Genomic DNA, 22151 nt, shown 5'->3' with positions numbered 1-22151 from the left:
TTGTGACTACAATCTGGCGGGCTCGACGCAAATCACGCCGGAGAGAATCTATTGTCAGAAGTTTCTATCGAGTTCAGATTTGACTAATTTTTAAATAAACGCAACGTTATCCATTTCTGAGCGATTGGTTCAAACGCCGTTCATATTATTTTTCTCAAGAGCTATACACTCTAGAGAAATGAAAAGACTTGGTTAAAATAGTTTATTTTCCCCATAAACTATGGTTTAAATCAATTACTTTCTCCCCATAAACTATGGTTTAAATCAATTACTTTCTCCCCATAAACTATGGTTTAAATAATTTATTTTCCCCATGCAGAAACTATGGTTTAAATAATTTATTTTCCCCAGAAACTATGGTTTAAATAGTTTATTTTCCTTATAAACTATGGTTTAAATAGTTTACTTTCCTTATAAACTATGGTTTAAATAGTTTATTTTCCCCAGAAACTATGGTTTAAATAGTTTATTTTCCCCAGAAACTATGGTTTAAATAGTTTATTTTCCTTATAAACTATGGTTTAAATAGTTTATTTTCCAAAGAAACTATGGTTTAAATAGTTTATTTTCCTTATAAACTATGGTTTAAATAGTTTATTTTCTCCAGATATTATGGTTTAAATAGTTTATTTTTCTTATAAACTAAGGTTTAAATAGGTTATTTTTCCCATAAACTGTGGTTTAAATAGTTTATTTTCCCCAGAAACTATGTTTCAAATAGTTTATTTTCCCCAGAAACTATGGTTTAAATAGTTAATTTTCCCCAGAAATTATGGTTTAAATAGTTTATTTTCCCCAGAAACTATGGTTTAAATAGTTTATTTTCCCATAAACTGTGGTTTAAATAGTTTATTTTCCCCAGAAACTATGTTTCAAATAGTTTATTTTCCCCAGAAACTATGGTTTAAATAGTTAATTTTCCCCAGAAATTATGGTTTAAATAGTTTATTTTCCCCAGAAACTATGGTTTAAATAGTTTATTTTCCTTATAAACTATGGTTTAAATAGTTTATTTTCCCCAGATATTATAGTTTAAATAGTTTATTTTTCTTATAAACTATGGTTTAAATAGTTTATTTTCCTTTAAACTATGTTTCAAATAGTTTATTTTTCCCATAAACTGTGGTTTAAATAGTTTATTTTCCCTAGAAACTATGGTTTAAATAGTTTATTTTCCCGATAAACTGTGGTTTAAATAGTTTATTTTCTCCAGAAACTATGGTTTAAATAGTTTATTTTCCCCAGAAATGGTTTAAAAATAACTTAAAGTTGTCTACTGAAACCACATTTGTAGTTCATTTTAGCTTACAATTTATTTTCCCGCTGAAATAAACAATTTGACAATAATATTGAGTTTTTTTGGTTAACGTTTCAATCTGAATGTCACAGGCTTCCAAAGTGCTTTCCTCAGTTAACGTCAAAATTCTGCCTAATGATTGATTATTCGCCATTTTGCTACGTTTCCAAGTGAAAGAACTGGTTAAAAACAACATGGAAATTCATCATTTGTGCTCCGATTAAGTCACTTTTAGAAATCAATTAATGTCAATTAAATTCGGTTTCAAAAGAACACCCCGAAAAAAAACCACGTAAAATAAAAGCAGTTCATACTTGATTATCACTTACAACAGGCGTGGTTACGGGCCTTTCTTCCCGCGATCATTTCAAGCTACTTGATTTTGGGCCCTTGCTAATTAGTTGCATACTGTGAAAAATAAAATTGCACAACCTTTGTACCAAAACCAGCAGTAGTTATTCCATTTTCGACTTCATCCTGAACAATTAGTTTCGAAACAAAACCACCTTTTGGCCTACGAAAATCATAGTTTCAGTGAATCAGATTTAGTACTATATATAAAGTAATAAATCACAGCCGATCCTGCACAACATTTTTTTCAGTGAGTTGTTTACGTTAGTATGCAACTAGAGCTCATGTAGTTTTCGATTTAAATACGTCTATACCATTATCACTTATAACATCTCGTTTCACGTAACAGCTGAGTGAATGTTCGACCCTGTACCTAGAGCCTAGCGCCGCCGATCCAACGCCGCCGTCGCCGATATTTTCTCTCGTGCCGAACTGCCGCCGCCGAATCATTTACTTAACAGCGCACCGCTGACGCCGCCGCCGATAAATTTTGATCCCACCGCCGCATTTTTTTTGAGATTTTCCAAGTAGGTAACTTTATTTTTTTTTACCTTCAAAAACATTTTGGAATTTTCTTTTAAATTTTTAAAAGGGATGATAAACTTTTGCCCGTTTGCGCCGCCACCACCGAAAAACTTCAACGCCGCCGCGGATTGTTGAAAAATCGGCGCGCTGCGCCGCCTGGTGATTTTCGAAAAACGCCGCCACCGACCCAAAGTAAATCGGCGCTATGCTCTACCTGTTCCTGCTTTCATAATCTATCATTTGATACACACACAAATAAGTGAAAGGTTTTAGCAGTTCACAATTACAAAGTAGTCAGATGCTTTTGAATGATGAGTTTCATTATTTCAGACAGAGAATCGCCGTAAATATATCTTATATATAAACTTAGTGAAGAAACCTCCATTGTAAGCGTAGTTCAATTTTCATAAGTGCAGTAGTGGATGGGTCAGTATTTAAATAACACTTTAATCATTTTAATACTTAAATAATGACTCTAACATTACTGACTGTCTTGGCGTTTTCATTTACGGTAAGTTGAGTAATTTTGAAACGTACTGTGTTGGATTTGTAGATTTACGCTATCTTGAACTGACGATTCACAAAGGTGTGAGGACAACCAATAGAGAAAGGTTTCTTCGATCGTACCATTTATTTCCACAATATAATTTTTATGAAAATTATATTTCTTTTAAGTTTACACAAATTAATCATAGTTTAGGGAACATTTCTAACTCCGAACACTTTTCGCTTTAGGTAATCGATTGATCCACTTCGCTAAGAGAGATCTTATTTAATAGCTTAAATATTGACGAATTTAGAACAATATACTTTAGGAACGTCAACAATAGTTTTCAAAGGTTAAGGGATTAATTAGCGCATGCCCCAACTAATCGACTTAAGATACAAGCTCACTTCATATAGAATGGTAAATAAGGTTACACAAATGGCTCCATTAAGTTAGCCCCCAAGCATCCAATTTTCGAATTAGTTAGTGCTCCTTATTGCACCCATCATGCACCGTAGTGCGCCACCAAAAATATTTTATGCACCATCGGGGGAAGGCGGGAAATTCAAAAATCAAAGTGGGGGGCTAAGTTAACGACAGCCCCCGATATTCGATATCGATAATAATAACATGCCTAATCGATTGCAACTAAAGTGCACCACAGTGGCGTAGCCAGGGGGGGCACAGGGGACACATTCCCGCCCGTGAAACGTATGGTCGTACGTACAAATATTTTTATTTTTTTCCTTTTTTTTTCAATGCATTTCGTAACTCCAGACACCTATTTAACTATAGTTCCCGATTAATTTTAAATAATAATTAACGCAAAAACACTTAAAATATTTCACAAACACCTTTAAAAATACTCCTTGGTATACGTAAACCTCGCCTAAATATTTACTTGATAGTATGAATATGGTCTTTAAAGATAAAACTAGGGATTGGAATTGGTAATTTGCCTAGGTAATTTACGCAGTAATTTACCTAGGTAACGGTAAATTACGATTTTTTGTAAAAAAATACGAAAATGGTAACTACCCCAGTAATTACCTGGGTAATTTACCCATGTAATTTACCGGAGTAATTTACTGAATACTGATATATGAAATTTTTCCTGTTGTGTCTAAATCTACGTTGAGAACCAGATGAAATCCGTGATTTCATTTAAAAAGATAAAAATAAAATTATCAGCTTCATTATCCTTTTTTTTATGTTTTGAAATATTTAGACCATGCCACAAAAGTGAAACGGTTAATTTCGCGGTAATTTACCGTGTAATTTACTGATTTCTAAAACTATGGTTAATTCGCATACCTAGAAAAAACGCAACGAGGACGCAAAAAAGATTGTTATTGCGGAGTTAGCCAACAAAACTACCTTTGCCAAAATTGAGTTTATTTAAAAATTTGGCTATAACATAGACAGTTGAAAATTTGTGGGAACGTGTTTTAAGAATACTTCTTAATATCTATCTTTTAAATTTTCTCTGTGCTTAAAATAACTAAGTTATTCAAGGATTTGTGAAATATATTCGTAGCTGCCACACGAGTGCAGGATTTCACAATTTTAAATATCACCATTTCTAATGTCGAAATCGGTCTACTTACTGTAGTTATTTAATATTACCAGATATATTCGAGATACACAATTTGAAGGTCACGATTACAATTTTAAAGGTGAAGATTATTCGTGACCAAAAACGAGTCTAGGTGGCGTAGCGGCGCTAGCTTCTTTGAAGTAGGGCCTATGATCTAGGGTCTGCTACAGACGAATTAAAATGTCATAAGAACTTATAAAAATAAATAAACTTATAAAAATACAAGCAATCGATACAAAAACTATATTAAAATGCAAGTATCATTATTTATAAAGTCAAATTTACGAATAACAATAAAGAAAAAAACTAATAGCGTCTGCTCTAGCCATTACCTATCTAGGTTTCAATGGCGAACCAAAGTGGGCGTAGCGATAGATTTCGGTAGTGAGTAGTTTTGAATTAGATAAAGATCTACCATTTAGGTACCCCTGACTCAAATAATATTTAGTACACACGAAGAAAACCGCAGTAGGTAACTGAAATAACGCGACCAAGCAAAGAATAAAAACAACATTCAGTATAAACAATTTTGGCTAAACAAGTGTGAGACGTTTATTCTCTTAACATTTTTCGTACTAATTATTATAACAGAAACGCTGTATAGTGGTTCTTCCATTTTAAACAATATACACGTACAACCAGATTTTAAAAGTGCACAATTTTCGAAAAAGCATTTATTATTAGGAGCAGAAAAGGTTAGGTAGTCGTTGACAACAATGAACTTCCTGGGTGAATGCGAGGGAAATCGACCAACCATAAAGTTACTTACGTTTTGGTATAATGGAACTTCCTAGAAAGTGGATGCGTTTAAATAACCAACACGTTAGGTAACAATTTTAAAATCAACTAGCGGCAAATAGAAATATGTAGTGGCCTTAGAGGTACCACATATTTCGGATAAGAACAAAGTTCAATTTCGCAAAAATGCGCCTATTAGAAAAGGTGATCGATGTTTGTAATATTAAGTGTAGCCAGTTTAGTTGGTTATAATGATTAGAGCAAAGCAGAGATTCAACAGAAGTAGCTTGAAATCTGCTATTTTTATCCTTTTATCCTTAAACTTGAACTTCCAGGCAGTGCTGTGTTTACAAAGACCAATATGGAATTTGGGACACATGGTTAACTCGGTAAAGCAGGTGGACAGTTTTTTGGACGACGGAGCAAATGGCTTGGAATCGGACATATCTTTCAACAAACGAGGTGAACCAATGTACACCTATCACGGAGTGCCCTGTGATTGTTTTAGAGACTGTTTGAGATGGGAATATTTTACCACTTTCTTGAACTACATCAGTGAAATCAGCACACCAGGTAATATTGCAAAAATTTACACGATATTTTTTCCTATGTTGGATCAAGTAATATTTTTTCAGCCAACATAATAGTCAGAAGATGCTCACAGATGAGAAAGTGAGTCTGAGGATAGTGACAAGAAAGATGAGGAAATGTCCGTCCAAGTGCAGAGCTGCTAGCTAAATATGATAATTTTTGACCCCACTTTCCTCATGGGTCTATATATTTAATTAATAAATAGGCAACTGCAGTTACTAAACTTTTGGGTTAGCTACCCGCGACCTTTACCAATGTCAGGTATTATTTGACCAGTGGCGTAGCCAGGGTGGGGGCACAGGGGGCACATGCCCCCCCCCGAAACGTATGGTCGTACGTACAAATATTTTTATTTTTTTACTTTTTTTCAAATCCTGGCTACGCCACTGTATTTGACCTAAATAAAGTTTACTTAATAAAGTGATATTTCTGAAGTAATATTAGATTAAAGTTGTCTGACGCAACTATAAACTTTAAAATGGCAGTAACAATATTATTTTATTAAAAATATTAAACTTGAATTTCAAATTTAAAGTAACTGTTATATTTGGTGCGCTTATAATCATTTCGACGTTTAAGGTTAAACATACAAATGGGTTTATTGATACAAAAGAATATTACATGACAAAGTTACAAAATATATCTCAACCAAGGTACTTTTATACATCGGTAAACAGATGTCGCTACCATCTCTAATGGCGCATATTTCAAAGTTGAAATGTCTAAGAATTCACTCCTAACAGTAACATAGTGACATAACTACCTTGACCCTCTTAATTTTAATGACATCCTCTTCTACGATAAAAAGAAAATGGTCAATCTTGTTTTAAAATAATAAATGACCCAAGACTAGCATTTCCTTTGTGAGCTCCAATTTAATATCCCTAATTTGCGAGATCATCGTAGCGGTGAGTGTGTTCTTATTTAAAAATAGTGCTGCTAGTAATAATAAATAACGGGCACTTAAATGGTGCCAGATAATTTTTATTATCAAGTTCGCGAATATATTGACGCGAATTTTCGAATCAATAAAGATTTAGCGTAATTAACTCATAAGTTATCTCGATTCACATAAATATATTATTTTATGATAAATCTTAGGGATTTAAATTTATAAATAAAATGTATACAGAAAGAAAAAATTTTCAGAGATGTCACCCCGTACGTTACTTGAGGTCGTAAAGAAAATCAATACGGGTCTAGCGAAATATTTCCTCAAAGACCAATATTCAAGATAATATATTGTACATGGGAAAATCGTCTACTAACGTAGTTAGCGCTAGTTAGAGGCCGGAATTTGAAATTAGCTTACCATTTAAAGTTGTAAAACTAATAGTAGAGATGCCTACTAATGTATTTGGCATGTAAAATCTTCATACGGTGCTTAATGAAATGTCATATTACAGGTACACTGTCTTACAGGCCAATGTATAACCTGCAATTTTTGGACTTAAAAATTTCCAGCTTCTCAAGGTCCGTGAAAGAAACTGCGCTTAGATTACTTTCAGAAAATCTTATTGATCACTTTTTTAAAAATGGTAAAAACATATTTTCATTTTGAAACGTAACACGTGAAATATATAAGATTTTCAGGGTTTTCATAGGTACGAGAAATCCGACGTTGAGATTTCTGCTGAACTTGCCTACCTCTGAAGATGTTGATTTGATACCGGTTGTTCGAAGCACCTTCGAAAAAGCAGGATTGGGACATTTGACACGAAATATTGGTAAGATACATTATGCTATTTCATCAAACATCCACATTTATCAATCAGCATAAATAGATTATCTTTATTTCAGTTTCATACTAAAGTTATTATCGTAAATCGTTAATTAACATGCCAGTAATATTCAAAATTATGACTATTACAAAAAGTATCTAATAAAAGTCATAAGATGTCAAACAAGCCGCTTCGATGTAGATTCCAATAGTCGTGAATTTGTGGCCAAAACGCGGAGGCATTCCATCATCACGGGTATAAATTTACCGCGTCTATAACTCCATCTACCGATGAAAAATGTAAATATTGTCCTGTATTTACATCTGTGTAACTCATCGCGGATCTTGGAACCTATCAGACTAATTAACGACAAACTTTACACTCATACCAATGGCGGATAAATTTCACAAGAGGTTGCTTGTAAGGAGCAATGAACAAAATTTAATAATACTAATAATCAGCTAAGCTAATACCCAAGGCAACACCCCAGGCCCAAGTCATCTAGCGACTTTTAATGCCTTTTAAATCGGGTTAAACTTTGAAATATCAGTTGAATATTTGCGGCAAACTGTTTTGGCTCCTATCGAAAATTTACAACGCTTACTTTAGCGACAAGTAACGATTGTTTTAGCCGTTCCAAAAGATATTTGAATAACAGTTATTAGAAGCGAAACAACTTCAAGGCTTTCCCGATTCGTTTTAACTTCACAATTTTCATGGGCGCTAAAACTGTAAATTTTTTTAGTGTTAAAAATTCTTAAAGATATAGTGATGCAAAATCCAAGGGTCATTTGTTGCTATAGTAGATAGTACCCAACATTTCCTATCCATACTAACATCCTCTTAGATAAAATAATGACAGAAATGACCTGTTAGTTCCCTTCACGCCATTTCTGTTGGCCCTTAAGTAGGTTTGAACATGTTAGACGTCTAGCCAAACTTCTAGGTTTCAACAGAATCCGAGCTAAGTTCTAAAAAAGGTCGGGTAGAAAAGTTTGGGTAAAAGATTTTGGGTAAAAACGTTTTTGACCCAAATTTGGTAAGTTGTGATACATTTGGTTTATTATCACTAATTTGGTTAGTTGTATTTCACCCTGTGCATTTGGGTCAATATGGAAAAAACATGCCTAGCCCAGCTTGGGTAAGTATTACCCAAAATTTGAGTGACATAAAATTGATCGTCTGCTACAGCTTCTTCCACTTCAAATTCAGTAAATATCATTTGATAATATCTCCCGCTCAAACTTATAAGACTCCTTCTATTTCAAACATTTTACGAAAACATAAATCAACTAGTAGCTAGTCAAATATCTCGAGTCTTCTTGACTGTTAAATATATTTTCTTCACTTTGACATTTCTTTTTGAAGTGGGTAAGGGGCAATTAGTTAATTAACCACACAATGAAGTTTTAATAACATGACTAGAACGATTTATTAATCAACTTAAAACAGTATAACAAAGTATTAGGGAACATAAATTAATGTAACTATCAACGCATGGTTTTCAGACAGAGAGGGGTGTAGGTAAAAAAATAACATACGGTCTCTGGCTAACATGCTCACTAGAACGCGCCATCTGGTGATCTACATTTATGTATAAATGATTTAACTCCCGTTTTTCTTCACTCCCCCTATTTAACATAAACATTAATGATTATTCCTTTAAATTTAACAATTTTAGACAATTTAAAAAATAGTTTGGTTCATACACTTACAAAGAGACGACCGATTTGGTTCAAACTCGGGTATAGTGTACACCTCCATGTACCTTAAAACACCTGCAAGGGAAAAGTTGCGACGGGCTTTCGTTTTGCCATGGCAACCGAAAACGTTTTTGACGACATGATTTGGAATTATTTCTATTGAAAATAAAATGGGAATCTGAAGGATTTTAAGGGTCCCCCAATTGACCAAATTGCATTTAAACTTGATTAAATTAAATTTTTAAAACCAATTTAATTTTTTTTTACGTTTTTGAAATTTTAAAAACATTTCATTTTTTAAAAGGTTTCACAGGGGGGACCCTTAAAATCCTTCAGTTTTTTAAAAAGAGTCATACAATATTGTATGACTCATTTTTTTGGGTTATTTCTGTTTGACCCAATTCTTGGTGGGATGGCTGAGTGGTTAGCACTTTAGCCTCGCAGCAAGAGGAGCCGGGTTCGATCCCAGCTAGTGGCACTGGGTGAAGATCCAGAACCACTCCTTCTGCGTAGAGTTTGTAAGTTCTCTCCCCACTGGTTAAAGGGGTTTTCCACCGAGATCTTCTTGCTGAGGTTAACGGTAATAGTTAGTGTAGGGAGCTGTTGGCTCGCGTGGCATGAAGGGCTTGCCACCACCCTCCTACGCATTGTAACCGGGCCACCTGTTACTTGATCACGCACAAGCAACATTGCTTATGTGGTCGAAGGTGGTGCCTTGGGTATTAGCTCTATTTAAGAAAAAATTCTTGGGTTATTTTGTAGAACAAAATTCTTTAGTTATTTCTGTTTGACCCAATTCTTGGGTTTTTTCTGTTTGACCTAAGGATGGGTTATTATTTGACCCACATTGGGTTGTTATGACTTTTGCCCAAAATGTTTTGACTGGAGCAATACGGACCTAGATTCTGGGTTAAATATGATTCAATTTGGGTCAAATTTGACCCAACCTTTTTTAGAGTGTGGGTAGTCTAAGGGCTATTGCCCACTTTTCATTTTACTTGGGGCTTCAAGTTAATTGGTGGGTCCCGAATCAAAGCCATTTTATAGGATGATAAAATTGGCGAATAAGTAGATAAGTCCATAATGAAAAGGGATAATAAAGCTAAACCCTAAACAAATTTGAAGAAATTTAAAAACTTACTAATAGCTCGTACCGATTTTGGTAAAATTTAAAAAATTTTAAATTTAAAATTTAAAAATTTATTAAAAATTTAAAATTTAAAAATTTATTAAAAATTTAAAATTTAAAATTTAAAAATTTATTAAAAATTTAAAATTTAAAAATTTATTAAAAATTTAAAATTTAAATTTTTTAAATTAAAATTAAATTAAATTAAATTAAATTAAAATTAATTTTTGTAATTAAATTTTAAAATTTTAAAATTTTTAAATTTAAAATTTTTAAAATTTTTAAATTTTACGAGAAAATTTTTAAATTTTTGAAATTCCTAGCGCCGCCACTTTCTTTCAATAAAGTGTAATTGTTAAATTGAACGAAATCTCTTTTAATATGATATTAAATAAACATTTTCCAGGTTACGAAGTGTATAGTTACGAGCCTTTGGGTACCATTAAAGACAAATGGGGCAAAAGCAACGCCTCGGCAAATGTTTGGCAAGGAGACGGTATCACGAACTGTTTGCCCAGAAGTTCCTCTCGACTGATTCAAGCGGTACAATTGCGAGATTCGAACGGATATCCGTACATGAACAAAGTTTACTACTGGACGGTTGATAAGAAGTCCACGATGAGGTACACCTTGGACTTGAATGTGGATGGAATCCTGACCAACCACCCGGCCAGAATGAGAGATCTCCTCTCTGAGAATGGTATTTCAAAAAGATTCAGACTGGCGACGTATGGCGACAGTCCTTTCCAAACTGTCAAAGCGGAACCCAAGAGTTACGCCAAAATATTGATTCCAAAGCTTATGTTTAATGTTGACGGAAACGAAGTGCCCGAGGAAATATTTTTCAAACCGTTACCGCAGCCAATCGAATAATGATAAGGTTTAATTGCTGAATTAGCAGCGCTTATTCAATTTCCTTTTGGTAAATGCTTTGAATTTTCAAAAAATAAAATACGCAATATGAAGTCAAAATGTTTGAAATTAAGAATATTTATTCATTCAAATCATATTTAATGAAAATATTTTCGTTTTTTAAAATATTTTTGTTAACTATCTAATTAAATTTTCTATTGAATGTATTATTTAATATCTTGAGTGCTGAGCAGACTTATTCGGTGCTTTGGTAAGGCATTGATAGAGTTACCAGGACCAGTAAGACTGTCCAAAAGTACGATAAAAGTAACCGAGTTGCACTTTTCGGGTGAGTTTCCCCACAATAAATATAATCCTTTTTTGTAACGCAAAATGGCGTACAGCGAGTCAGCAGTCACTCATTTGTAGAGTTTCTGTTTGAAAAGATCCACCTTTCGAGGAGTGCAAACTCGTAAAAAAATGAAATTGAAACAAAAATCTTTGGCTCAGGTACACTAACATAGAATGTACTTGACACAAAGAAATCTGCCTCGAGATATTTCCCATTTTCTCAGATTCCCAACAGAAGCAAAATAAGAGTGGAATCCTTCGTCCTTTAAAGCAGACCATAGATGTCGAAAAGATAGGAGTGTTCTTGATTCTGACTTTGGTAAGTACGTTTTCTTGAATGAAGAGAAAGGAAAGAAGATACTATTGGTCCGACTAGGAAGTAGAGGCATTGGCCCAAAGAAATGGAACCACGTTCGTACATAGACAACAATGGCTTCTCCAACATAGAAGGAACTGCCTCGTGGTGGAAACAAGCGTGGATAATAGTTCCATTAGAAAAGACCCGAGGGAAGATCGGCTTAGGATCGATTCGAGCACAAATTCCAATCTCAAGACTTTTGACAAAAGCAAGTAAACTAAACTTTTCAACGCGGCTGAAGATGCAAAACTTTTAGAGTCAAGGATGGAAAGCGTGCCAGTATTGAGCTCGGAGAGCAAAAAGTCAATACCCCCAATATGTAATATTCGTCTTTTGGGCTCAAAACGGCGAGTTAAATCAAAAGCACTGTACTTACAGGTAAGAGACGTACTACGACGTTTGGATCCTTTAGTTCTAGTCACAGTTCCACGCTCATATTGGGTATATTTACACTTGTAATACAAATTTTAACTTCTAGAGTATTGTACCTTCTAGTGCTTAAAGAAAGTTTTGATCTATTATTTTTATGTTAATAGATAATTAATTACATTTATTAAAACAAATCACACGGAGCTTGATAGGCTTAAAATTAGCCATGATATTACACTCTTAAAAATGAAGAGTTAAAAAAATTGGGTTGTCTCACTGCAACCCAAATTTGGGTTAATAACAACCCAACATTAGTTAATTGTTTAAAATTTGTTAATTTTTTATGGGTTGTTTTATTAAACCAAAATTAGGTTAATAATTTGGGTTGAAATCCATATAGAATCTTTTCAAATCTCATTTGGTTTCAAAATTTTCAACAATGGTTAGCTTATTCCTACCGATTCTCATCTTTGTTGAAAAGTAAATATTTTGTTACTTTAATAATTAAAAATAATACAACGAAACGGACATATAGAAATTTTCAGTATTTACTCTCTCGGGGGAGATCGTTATTATTTGTAAATTTCAGAAAAAACGTGAAATGTTTCACGGTTTTAGAAATGTTAGTTTTTGAACGCTACGTGGTAGACGAAAAGTTTCAAAAAGCAAGTTGTAGAGCATACTCGAAAACCTTAAATGGAATTAGTCTGGTGGAAATCGGACATTTCGTCACTGAAGTAATTGGTCATGAAAAACAAACACGCTGGTACTACCACGTAGCGTTCAAAACCTAACACTTCTAAAGTCGTGAAAAATTTCATGATATTTCTGAAATTTACAAAAAAATAACGATCTCCCCCGAGAGCGTACATACTGAATATTTCAAATTTCTAGAAAGTATAGATTTTGAGAAAAATTCCTGGGCCGATTCAATGATGAAACCCTGTATACGAAAAATTAAACGACCCTCTTAGATATGAAGGTTTTTTCATGGAGAAATTGTAGGAGTAAAAGTTAAATGGAGGACACACATGGATTATTATTTATCAAGGCAAAAACTGTCTTGAGTTTTCGAACCGCGGGTCTTTGTCTAACTAACTTGAACGAAACCAATTTTCTTGTATAAATCGTATCGTAAAAAACCTAAAAAGTTATCAATCGTGAAAAAAATGTATTTTTATTTTTAACAATTGATAACTTTGTAGGTTTTTTACGAAACGATACATATAAGAAAATTGGTTTCTTTCAGTTTAGTTTAACAAAGACCTGCGGGTCGAAAGCTCAAGACAGTAATTATCTTGAGGAATATTAATCCACGTGTGGCCTCCGTTGAAATTTTATTCCTGTAATTTCTCCATAGATCCTTTAAATGATTCATATCTAAGAGGGACATTAATTTGGTCTTATATAGTTACACGAAAATTTTCAGGTCTAAAATTTACCTACCTAGCTGCACGGCAAATCACGCGATTAAAATTCAACCCAAGGAGGGGTAGATATCAACCCAAGGCGGGGTAGATTTCAACCCAAAATCAAGTTTAATTTTTAACCTTTAATGGGTTGAGTCTAAACAGAGATGGGCAAAAAATCATTTGACGAATAACGAATAAATTTTTTTCGTGTCAGTTGTTATTTATAAATAAGGTTACAATTAATTTATTTAGAGAAAAATATTTTAAATAAATGTAGAAAAATATTTTTTAATAAAATAAGTTTATAAATAAAAAGGTCAAATATCTGTTTTATTAAATCATTTGAAATAAATGTATTTTGCAAATAAGAAGACTGAAATATTTTGTCATCAGATATTTCGGGTTGGCGTAGTTTACAAATAGATCGTCAAAAATAGCTTCCGTTTATTTTTTATTTAGTAGATAACGAATTATTTGAGAGGGCTAGACTCAAGGAAAATAACTGAATACATGTCCAATTTGTAAGAAAATGCAATACAAATTCCAAAGACAAATTAATTCTGGTGTCAGAGACGAAATACAATTTTCGACACTATTTTTATTTTAACAAAGAGTATCAATATTACCCAGCAATGGTGGTCACTATTTAATGGCACAGCGAAGGCACAGCAGACCTGTCGGAGGGGAGGCAGCGACATGTGAGCGAGGCCCCTTCTCACAACACACATGTTTTGCGAAGGAATAAATGAGGGGCCCGAATAAGTGCCGCAAAGTACGGGAACCCCAAAAAGTGCCGGACCTCAATAAGTGCCGCTAAGTAAGGGGACCCCTAAAAGTGCCCTTAGGTGTGGGGACCACAAAACGTGTCGCTAAGTGCGAGGCCCTAGACGCTCGCCTGTTCTAGCACCGGCCCTATAGCTACACCACTGTAGCTATTAATTATTTAATTAATGCTACTAATTTTTACTTGAAAGCATCATTTACCTTTACTATATACACAAACCTTACGAAGATACGTGAATTTGGTTAATAAAAACATTAATCTAATACTGCCGATCGCATAATTTACGTAGCATCGTCCAAACAGTGGCGTAACTAAGGACCTGCAGACCCCGAGAACGGGGGGGGGGGCTTTTCATTTTCACAAACTAGGGGGCCCTTTCGTTTTAAGTATTTTTACAAGAAAATCTTGTAAAAATGGAGAAAAATCGGTTACGGGACGAACAAAAGACAGGCTTTAAACAATACTAAAATTCAATCTCACTCAATATCCGACGGTAGAAATCGTAAAAAAATATCAAATTTTAATAAATGAAATTCGCGGTTTTTAATTTAAATATACATATTATATATTGCATTTCCTTTACTACGACACTACTAATACCTTATAACAAATACATTTTTTTTTATAAAGGGGCCTTTTGATATCCTGCGGGGGGCTCGAAATTTGTCATTACGCCACTGCGTCCAAAGCTTCTAACTGGAGGTGCTTTGTCGGTGGCAGTAGCGTTAAATGTTGCCATTATCAAGAAGTCAAATATCCCGCAACAGTTTACTCCATATAGTGCGATAAGCATTTTATTATGAACCTTGCGTTTACTCGATTAACTAAAACAAAAAGAACAAAGGTCTCCTTAATCCTTATTCGTTATTTAAATTAAAGAAAATATTTAAATTTTTTTTATTCCGCGAAATAAATGACTGAAAATATTTTGTAAAAAAACAATTTACCAAATGAATGTTCATGAAATATTCGTAAAATATTATTTTCCAGATAATAGTCGAAAATATTATTTTTTAAATTATTTACCAAATAAGACCACGACCAAATATTTGTTTAATTGCCAAATAACTATACCTAAAATATTTAGCCCTGTCAATCGACGAATAAATATGATCAGATATTTTGTTATTTAGTAATTTATTCGTTATTCGCCAAATGATTTTTTGCCCATCTCTGAGTCTAAACAACCAAAATTTTGGGCTGGGTAAATACGGACCCAGGTTTGGGCTGAAATTTAACCCATTTTCGGTTGAAAACAACCCAACCTTTTTAAGAGTGTACATGGGTGAAGCCATCCCTTGAAAACTTTTAGGAGTGTTAGATTGTACCGAATAAAGCTACTTGTCTACTCCTACAAGTTTTTCCTGCACGTTTTTTTGGCGCGGCCTTAACTTGTATATTATATTTCATTAAATAATCAGCTAAAAATAACCCGAGTTTCTTAAATAAAAATTTTAATTTGACATTCCATGACTACCGCCTCTACGGCTAAGGCCAGGCGCTCACTACTCTTCGTAACGTCTCCGTCCTATACCTTTCACAAGCCTTTGTTTCGTAACGGAGACAATGCTTTGTGGAAGGCAGGACGGAGACGAAACGGAGAGCCAGTGGGCACCAAGCCAAACATGATAATTATAAACCAATCTTTTTAAAACTTATAAAACCTACAATAATTATAAGCTTCCAAAAATTAAAATTTTCTTGTGACAAATTATTATTATCGTGGTCAAAATTAAATGTCACATTATTAAACTGGCCCAAAAATAAGTTTCGTGATCTGGTGGTGTTCTTGAAAAACTATAAGGAAAACATTACATGGTCTTAAATCGGATATTCTTATGAAAGGGGACAGGTCGTCATTTCTCTTTTGGTCTTCCACGGGCCAAGAACGGCTTCCAGCCGACCAAAGTTTTTCGTCCTCCAATCTGCCTGTCCAGCCAGGCGTGAAACGGAAGAGCAAGCTTATATACAGCACTGCCCAAAAAGGCTAGCCACAGTCACGTTACATTAATAAAGCGGATAGACCAGCATCCCACCCCGCCAACATATTCTCTCGCCTCCTTTCAACTTTTCTCGCGAAAGAAACGCCCTGAGGATTAAAACCAGAATCCACTCCGCCAACGTAGAAATACCGACTGGAGCCTAACTTTTACGAGCAATAGAGTGGCCTAAACAAAGTTTCAAAAACTTCGTAATATGAAGTAATTTTTCACTAAGGTAGACCGTATAGTGCGGATTTTCACAACAGACCGCCGCGAATGTGAGAGCTTCCAATAAGCTACCATTACGAACATACACTGAGTCAGATGAGAGAAACCTATTCCAACAGGACGTTGGTAGCCAACTTATATTTAGAGCTGTCTCAATTTTAAATACTACTGGAGAAATAATGGCCTACGCTGGAAATTATACTTTCCACTAGGAATTATAATAGGTAAGTTTGGTTTGTACGAAGTCGAACGTCAAGGGGATAAAAACCGTATTGCTTGGTTTCCACTAGCGAGCGTCATAATGTATTTTTCTTTACGCGCGTTAAAACGTTTGTACATCACCCGCTCTAGTTGAAATCAAACGTTTTTACGCGCTTAAAGAAAAATACATTAGGTGGTTTCTTTTCGACTGTCTAGGACTAAAAGTGTACTCTTTTTACCTTAAAACGTTTTATTCGCCTATTCCGGGAATGATAATTTTTTCAAATTCGCCGCTAAAGTCGCGTCTCCGCGGTATCTAGCGAATGTTCTATTTTTTGACGTCCACACCTTGGCGATAAAAAGCTTCAGCCAATCAGAAAACGCCTTCCCTCGATCTATTCCGCTCCCGTTCGTCACTTATTAAGCCTAGGTCTTTAGAAAAGCAGCTCAGCCAACTTGACCAAGATACTGAAGTAAAGGTAATTATCTCACGAATAAAATCGTTTATTTATTGAAATTATCAACAGGAACATCCATTCGGTTCATTTTGAACTGATATTTTATGTTAGGCCTAAAACATTACTAACAAGATGTCACGGACATTTGAGTACACACAATCCCACTTAATTAACTTAATAAACCCAAGAGGAATGTTATCGGAAAAGAATTATTCGAGTTACCTGGTTTTGGAAATAAGGTGGCGGAACGCGAACACGTTCATTTAAATTAATTTGTATAAAAACCAAGCGTTTCCAGTTAACTGGTTTTGGAAATAAGGTGGCGAAACGCGAACACGTTAATTTCAATTAAAGTGGGAACTAGCCTTTACTCTTTCGACCTGGCGAAACATTGAAGCTAAAACACGCGAATTTTGCGAATAAATGAACGTTACAGATTTTTATGCATTTGTTGATACACCACCACGCGTTATTAACAGGATTTGGATGTTTGCCAGGAAACTTTCCTTCAAAATTTCCTCAAATAAGAGCGTCACACGAGTCACGCTGAGCAATAAACTAGACGAAGAAATAGGTTGGGGTTCTGACATAGAAATGAAAGGCGTAGTTGTGGTGGATTCAAAATCCCAGAAAAGCGTTATTAATACTCGGCTAACAAGTCACTGCCCAATTAACAGTTTGAGAGATTTTCGCGCTGAAATGTTTCGAGAGTTTCAGCGATTCTTGGTAGTGGGGCTGGAGCGCGTTTAAGCTCTGAAAGTCAGTGATCGGCGCGGGAGTGTCAGAAACCTTTTATGCAAGAAAGAAGAGTGAGTGAGGAACTAATCACAAACATTTTAGCTTTTATCATAAACACGAGAATCTAGTTCCGTCTCAGCTAGAACAAGAAGCGACGAAAAAACGACACCGGGTTTATCGAGATGATTTAAAAGCTAACCAATAGGTGATTCCGAAAAAGATCGGTGGTCACGTGATTTGGTTACTTTCTGTTGTATGGTTAAAGTATTTGAGCACGCGCTTTATTTTTCATTTTCAACGCGCGTGCACAATCGCGCGAGCCACAATCTACTAATATATCAAGAGCGCGCACCCATAAAATTTACTCTTTTGTACATGTATTTGTCGATATTATATTTCAGAATCAACTATTATGGTTTTGTACGTGTCAAATATATTTCATAAGTGAATAAAGGTTCTCTACATATTAGAAATAATTTCAGGGATTTTTTTGGGATATTTAGATCAATTATTTGGTTACCTTTAAAAATAATCGCAAATGTTTTTTTTTCTTTACATGGTAGGAAACATTTTTTATCATGTCATGAAAGTCTTTAAAAATACCACAAAGTTGCCCCATATTATCTTTAGTAGGAAAACAAACCAGTTTTGGGCAGGGCCGGACTTAGAGACCCTGGACCCATAGGCAGATAAGGAGTCTGGGCCCCCTTTTCACGCGCTGCATTTACTCTTATCCCTGGAATTAGGCTGTACCTGCAGCCTGAATTTCCCTGGTTCAGCGTAGAAGTCTGAGCTCTATGGTTAAATTACTAAATAAAAGCTCTTAACAATCGTCAACTAAATATGCGATTATTATGCAACATTTAGATTTAAGGCTGCGTCCGTAAACTGCCAGGCAGAAATTTTGCTAATTTTAAAACAAAATCTTCTACCTAGGAATTTCTCCAATATAAATTACGATTGATATTATAGATTTATGCCTTCGAATACAGTAATTACGGTCACTGGAGGGCCCCTTAAAATGATGGCCCCCTAGGCCACGGCCTAGGTTGGCCTAGGCGGAAATACGGCACTGGTTTCGGGTAACCATTGGGGTATCCCACTGGGGTAAAATTTTGATCGATTTTTGATCTCCCGGAACCAAAAGAACTCGTATTGATAGACACGAAATTGATATGACTTCAAAGAAAACATTTATCAATCTTACTGCGTAACTCCTTTAATTCCTACACGAAGCGTGGCGTTGAAATGTGCAGAGCTGTTTCCAGAAGATACATTTCACTTAATTATTTAAGTAAATTAATAAAATTTTGTAACCTGAACTTTAATACGACTCTAGATTCTGGAAAACTATAATTTTATAGATGGTTGAGCTTGAAATTTAAGGGTGTTATAGCCAATGGTCGAAACATGAGAAATATAGAGCCAAGTAGTTGAGAGGATCGTTCTTTTAATAAAAGCCAAATCGCGATACTTGGGCAAGAAATGCCTTCATCGTGGTACAACAAAAAAAATATCTTCTCTACCATCGTGGGATTTGAGTTTTACAAAAAGAACAGTATTATCAATCATTTTCTCTTACACATCTTGAAAATGAATTTTCCGATTTATTTAAAAAACGTTGGTAAAAATAATATCATTTTAACTTATTTAATTATGTTTTTACGCAACCAAGCATTTATTTGAATAAAAGTGGTATTTATTTGAATAAAAGTGGTATTTATTTGAATAAAAGTGGTATTTATTTGAATAAAAGTGGTATTTATTTGAATAAAAGTGGTATTTATTTGAATAAAAGTGGTATTTATTTGAATAAAAGTGGTATTTATTTGAATAAAAGTGGTATTTATTTGAATAAAAGTGGTATTTATTTGAATAAAAGTGGTATTTATTTGAATAAAAGTGGTATTTAATAAATAATTGTTTGTTTTATTTAAATAATAGAGTGTTGTCGTCTGATACGATTTTGAAAACTTGTAACGTCACAGCTGTAGTGTTAATAGTGGCCGCCATGACAGTTACCGGTTTTTTTTCAATAGGCAAATTACAATGGTGACGTCGCAGGGTTTCAGACGACAACACTCTATAGGCTTATTCACTTTCGATTATTTAAACATTTTACAATTTTTATTCAACTATTAGTTATTTAAATAAATATTATTTAAATATAGACGAGCTTATTTTATTCATGGTTAAAAATTAATCGACTGCCGAGCACTAGACGGAGTTATATTTCACCGTAAATAAAATAATAGTTTTAAATAGGACCCCAAAACATTCCATCGCATTTTCTTTAAATACGCCTGTAGGACAGACGAAAATGTCAAAGCCACTAACCGTCTTCTTTTACGTGCGAGGCTAAAAACGGGGATCATGGGAAGCGTGGGAAGAAGATAGTTGCGCGGGTATTTCCACCTTCTTCTTAATGCACCTTCGAGTGGCTTTCTCAAACACACTTCAGTCACTCGTACGAAAAAGATGCTCTCGAGAGCTCCAAAACGTTGGCCGGCATCTCGCCCATTTCCGAACACATCGGCGCTAAAATAAAGCGGCGGAAGCGGGGAATCAACCCGAAGATTCCTCGGCCAGTAGCCCTAAAAGGGAAAGTTCAACTTTACCGGATCAACGCCTCGTGAAAACTTAAAAGGAAGACCCCTTATTTTGTTTTTACCGAAAATATTATCCAAGTGTTTATAGCGCAACTGGTGCACGTCAAAGGGCAGAGTGCAAAGCTGTTGCGCCCTTTTTTAACAAGTTCTATTTATATCGTCCACTTTAGCTTTGTTGATCGTTGTTTAGTCTGTAACAAACAAACACCTCTATCCTTATTCGCTGAGTTTTATACGCTATACATCTTTGGCAATTGCCTGTCTTTTGACGCGCGTACCCACATTCATTCACTGTAAAGTTAATTTACCAACGCTTTCTCTAAATAATGTTCTATTTGTAAAATCATAATAAAAATACTAATAATAAGAATGACAATTAGCAAAAAATTATCACTGAACAGATTGGCAGAGTTATAACGTGATCAAGGTTTATAGTGTACACTAGGCTCAAGGCGAAATAATAATAAATAATAATCAGCTAGGCTAATACCCAAGGCACCATCTTATGCCTAAGTCATCAAGTGACTTTTGAAGCCTTTAATTCATGTGGCCGGGTTATAATACGTAGGAGGGTGGTGGCAAGCCCTGCATGCCACGCGAGCCAACAGCTCCCAACACTAACTATTACCGTTAACCTCAACAAGTTTTTATGGAAGGGGAAACCGAAGAGCTCGGGGAAAAACCCCACCCAGTTTGGTTGCAAGTCCAAGTGTCAAAGAAAGGTTCGGTCAGAAAATTAGCATTCAAGTGAAATACTTTTCTATAACATATGGTGAAATATATAAATTGGTAAATTGAATTTTTATAAATGAAACGTCCAAATCATTTCTGATTTACTTTTTCGAGAAATGCTATTAGTAACAACTCCTTCTGCGGTGAGTTTGCAAGTTCTCTCCCCACTGGTTAAAGGGATTTTCCATCTAGTTCTTCGGTTTCCTCTTCACATAAAAACTAACGGTAATAGTAAGTGCAGGGAGCTGTTGGCTCGCGTGGCATGAGGGGTTCGCTACCACCCTCCTACGCATTGTAACCGGGCCACCTGATTAAGGAAATAAAAGTCACTTACGCCTAAGATGGTGCCTTGGTTAGCAGCCTATATAGCTGATTATTATTATTACTTTGAAACGGGTATGGATTGATTGGGAAAACATGGTTGGGAAATAGATGACTTGGGCCTAAAGTGGTTCCTTGGGTATTAGCTTATCTGATTATTATTATTATTATTATTATTATTATTATTGTTATCTTACTTGTTAATGAGGCAGTGGGGTAGCTAGGGGTTTGGGGCGGCCCTACCATAGGGTGAATGGAGCGGCAAGTTTCAGGGGTACCTCAGTGGTAAAGAAAAATAAAGGAAAAAAATATGTTTGTATACATAGTTTGCACCTAAGGGAGGGGCCTATGGTCTCCTTGGAAACCGGGAGGGGAGTGAAAATTTCAAACCATTTCGCGCGTAGCTACCAAATAGGTAGCCATTTTGTTGGTAATCTCATCAAAGCGACAAAACGTACAAAAAATAGATTTATACTTTCAAATTTTTAAATTAATTTCGTTAAGGGCCTTAAGAAAACCCAGATAGGATTTTAAACCCGTGTTATTTAAATAAAATAGCAAATAACGACAGGAATATCTAAGAAAAGATGTTAGCAAAGTTAATCAAATTAGGCCTT

At 34.8% G+C, this 22151-nt stretch overlaps 1 pseudogene; it reads left to right on the top strand.

Annotated features, from left to right (window-relative positions):
• The first annotated feature begins 5372 nt into the window (after positions 1–5372).
• On the top strand, positions 5373–11012 carry LOC149943497 (dermonecrotic toxin LspiSicTox-betaIE1ii pseudogene; annotated as a pseudogene).
• The last annotated feature ends 11139 nt before the right edge of the window (positions 11013–22151 follow it).

This window comes from Leiobunum rupestre, chromosome 5 (genome assembly GCF_980474605.1).
Source record: "Leiobunum rupestre chromosome 5, qqLeiRupe1.1.hap1, whole genome shotgun sequence".
Taxonomy (NCBI): domain Eukaryota; kingdom Metazoa; phylum Arthropoda; class Arachnida; order Opiliones; family Sclerosomatidae; genus Leiobunum; species Leiobunum rupestre.
The sequence above is the reverse complement of the archived record's forward strand: the minus strand, read 5'-3'. Positions and strand labels throughout refer to the sequence as shown.